Source organism: Choloepus didactylus, chromosome 11, assembly GCF_015220235.1.
Source record: "Choloepus didactylus isolate mChoDid1 chromosome 11, mChoDid1.pri, whole genome shotgun sequence".
Taxonomy (NCBI): Eukaryota; Metazoa; Chordata; class Mammalia; order Pilosa; family Megalonychidae; genus Choloepus; species Choloepus didactylus.
Genome location: NC_051317.1, coordinates 52,335,872 through 52,340,150, shown reverse-complemented (window position 1 = coordinate 52,340,150; position 4,279 = coordinate 52,335,872). Strand labels below are relative to the sequence as shown.

Below are 4,279 nucleotides of genomic sequence, written 5' to 3'. Positions count from 1 at the left end.
CTGTAGGTGAGATATTACTGTAGGAACTGCTGTCACTGAGCTGGAATCCTTAAACACAATGGGGATAACCAGGTCCCAAGTCAGCAGAAGATAAGTGGCTGCAGTTAATCACCACAGAGAAGATGGGTGTGGCTACCATAATGGAAAACAGGCTCAAAGCAGCAATCAAAATAATATGACTTGCAGAGACTTATGACACTGGCTAGTAGATCATGGAGTACCAAGTAGTAAAATAGATGGGCAATTGACTAAATTCTTGTTTGAACTATATAGGCAGAAGAATTCTAAGTCAAGTGAACAAAAGTCTCCCTTGAATTACAAAAATAGGGAGTCATGGCCTCTTATTCAATCCCCAGATTGAGACAGTTCACAGATTCAGAACTCCTTGAATGAAGGGAAGGCTGGGTACACTTGGGGAAGGATCCTGTTACACTGCCAAAAATTTATACTGTTAATCTTTCTCCCCGCCTTCCCCAGGGGGACCTATGGTCTTTTACCAGGGTAACTGTACATTGGGGAAAAGGAAATGATCAGATATTTTGTGGATTATTAGACACTGGTACAGAAGTGACATTAATTCCAGGAGACCCAAGATGTCACTCTGGTCCATCAGAGTAGGGGCTGATGGAGGTCAGGTGATTGATGGGGTCTTATCTCATGTCCATCTCACAGTGGGTCCAGTGGGTCGTTGGAACCATTCTGTAGTTATTTCCCCAGTGCTGAAATGCATAATTGGAATAGGCATACTCAGCAACTGGCAGAATCCTCACATTGGCTCCCTGACTCATGGTGGTTTATTATAGTAAAACAGATGCTCACTCAAGGGTAACCATATATATATTATTTAACTGAAAAAATAGAAAATAAGTCTAGATAGTCTTCATTGTTCGTGTTCAAACTCAATTGATTCTTTAAAGAAAGCCACAAAATATTGAAGTAAGGGGCTATTATGGTAGGAAAGACCAAGTGGAAGCCACTAGAATGGCCCCTGCCTAGCAAAACAGTGAACCAGAAGCAATACCAGATTCCTGGAGGGATTGCAGAGATTAATGCCACTCTTAAGGACTTAAGGATGTCAGGGGTGGTGATTTCCACCACATCCCCATTCAACTCTCCTATTTGGCCTGTGCAGAAAACAGTTGGGTCCTTGAGGATGACAGTGGATTATCATAAGCTTAACCAGGCAGTGACTCCAATTGCAGCTGCTGTTCCAGATGTGGTATCATTGCTTGAGCAAACCAACATATCCCCTGGTAACTGGTATGCAGCTATTAATCTGGCAAATGCTTTTTTCTCAATTGCTGTTAGTAAGGACCACCAGAAATTGTGTGCATTCAACTGGCAAGGCCAGCAGTTTACATTCACTGTGTTACCTCGGGGTTATATCAACTCTCCAGCCCTATGTCATAATATTGTCTGCAGGGATCTTGATCATTTCTCCCTCTCACAAGACATCACACTGGTCCATTATATAGATGTTATCATGTTGATTGGACCTAGTGAGCAAGAAGTAGCAACTACTCTAGATTTGTTGGTAAGGTATTTGCATGGCAGAGGATGGGAGACAAATCCAACAAAAATACAGGGGCCTTCCACCTCAGTAAAATTTCTAGGTGCCCAGTGGTGTTGGGCCTGTCGAGATATTCCTTCTAAGGTGAAGGATAAGCTGTTGCATCTGGCCCCTCCTATGACCAAAAAAGAGGCACAATGCTTAGTTGGCCTCTTTGGATTTTGGAGACAACATATTCCTCATTTAGGTGTGCTACTCCAGCCCATTTACCGAGTGGCCAGAAAAGCTTCTAATTTTGAGCAGGGACCAGACAAGATGAGGCTCTGCCACTTGGACCATATGATCCAGCTGATCAATGGTGTTGGAAGTGTCAGTGGTAAATACAGATGCTCTTTGGAGCCTTTGGCAGGCTCCTATAGGAGAATCACAGTGCAGGCCCTTAGGATTTTGGAGTAAAGCTTTACAATCCTCCACAGATAACCACTCTCCATTTGAGAAACAGCTGTTGGCCTGCTACTGGGCCTTAGTAGAGATAGAACACTTAACCATGGGCCACCAAGTTACCATGAGACCTGAGTTACCTATCATGAGCAGGTGTTGTCTGATGCACTAAGCCATAAAGTTTGGTGTGCACAGCAGCACTCCATCATAAAATGGAAATGTTATATATGAAATAGAGCTCGAGCAGGTCCTGAAGGTACAAGTAAGTTACATGAGGAAGTGGCCCAAATGCCCACGGCCCCCACTCCTTCCACCTTACCTTCTCTTTCCCAGCCCACAGCTATGGCATCTTGGGGAGTTCCTTACAATTAGTTGACAGGAAGAGAAAACTCGGGCCTGGTTTACAGATGGTTCTGCACGATATGCAGTCACCACCCAAAAGTGGCCAGCACTGTAGCCCCTTTCTGGGATGTCCTTGAAGGACAGTGGCGAGCGGAAATCCTCCTAGTGGGCAGAACTTCGAAGTGCACCTGGTTGTTCACTTTGATTGGAAGGAGAACTGGCCAGAGGTGCATTTGTATACTGATTTATGGGCTTTTCTACTCATCAAGGCTGTCCTGGCCACAGCCACTAATGGTTTGGCTGGATGGTCAGGGACTTGGAAGGAACATGATTGGAAGATTGGTGAGAAGAGGTCTGGGGAAGGGGTAGGCGTATGTGGATAGACCTTTCTGAATGGGCAAACAACATGAAGATATTTGTGTCCCATGTGAATGCTCACCAGAGGGTGACTTCAGCAGCAGAAGATTTTAATAACCAAATGGGTAAATTGACCCATTTGGTGGATACCAATCAGCATCTTTCCCCAGTAACTCCTGTCATTGCCCAATTGGGCTCATGAACAAAGTGGTCTTGGTGGTAGGGATGGATGTTATGCATGGGCTCAACAACATGGACTTCTACTCACCAAGGCTGACCTGGCCACAGCCACTGCTGAGTGCCCAATCTGCCAGCAGCAGAGATCCACACTTAGTCACTGATATGGAACCATTCCCCAAGGTGATCAGCCTGCTACCTGGTGGCAGGTTGATTACATTGGACCACTTCCATCATGGAAGGGGCATGGATTTGTTCTTACTGGAATAGACACATACTCTGGATATGAGTTTGCCTTCCCTGCACGACATGCTTCTGCCAAAACTAACATCTGTGGACTTACATAATGTCTTATCCACCGTCATGGTATTCCACACAGCATTGCTTCAGACCAAGGAACCCACTTCACAGCAAATGAAGTGAGGGAATGGGCACATGCTCATGGAATTCTGTGGTCTTACCATGTTCCTCATCATCCAGAGGCATCTGGGTTAATCGAACGGTGGAATGGGCTGTTGAAGACTCAATTATGGCACCAACTAGGTGGCAATACCTTGCAGGGCTAGGGCAGTGTTCTCCAGGAGGCTGTGTATGCTCTAAATCAGCATCCACTCTATGGGTCTGTTTCTCCTATAGACAGGATTCATGGGTCCAGGAATCAAGGGGTGGAAACAGGAGTGGCACCACTCACTATCACTCCTAGTGATCCACCACATAAATTTTTGCTTCCTGTCCCTACAAGCTTAAGCTCTGCTGGTCTACAAGTCTTTGTTCCAAAAGGAGGAGTGCTTCCACCAAGAAACACAGCAATAATCCCATTGAACTGGAAGTTAAGACTGCCACCTGGCCAATTTGGGCTTCTTATGCCTCTGAATCAACAGGCAAGGAAGGGGATTACTGTACTGGCTGGGGTGATTGATCCTATCAAGGGGAAATAGCACTGCAACTACAGAATGGAAGTAAAGAAGAGTTTTCCTGGACTACAGGAGATCCCCTAGGGCATCTCTTAGTACTACCATGCCCTGTGATTAAAGTCAATGGAAAACTGCAACAACCCAATCCAGGGAGGACTACCAATGGCCAAGAAACTTCAGGAATGAAGGTTTGGGTCACTTCACCAGGCAAAGAACCACAGCCGGCTGAAGTGCTTGCTGAGGGTAAAGGGAACATGGAATGGGTAGTGGAAGAAGGTAGTGATAAATATGAACTACAGCCACGTGACCAGTTACAGAAATGAGGACTATGATGGAATGAATATTTCCTCCTTGTTTTGTTATGATTATGTTTGTATTTGTCTGTAAGGCAAATATCTTTGCTTTCCTCTCTGTCTTATCCCCTTATCACATGGCATAAGCTGTACTGTTCATTTTGCTGTATTTAAGCTAAAGGAAATCAATTTTAAGAGCTAATGTCACCCAAGGACTTGCACCCTATTCTGGAGAGATTCAGTAT

The 4,279-nt window shown here is 45.0% G+C and overlaps 1 pseudogene; it reads left to right on the top strand.

Annotated features, from left to right (window-relative positions):
- Positions 1-462: 462 nt before the first annotated feature.
- On the top strand, positions 463-4,073 carry LOC119506099 (annotated as a pseudogene).
- The last annotated feature ends 206 nt before the right edge of the window (positions 4,074-4,279 follow it).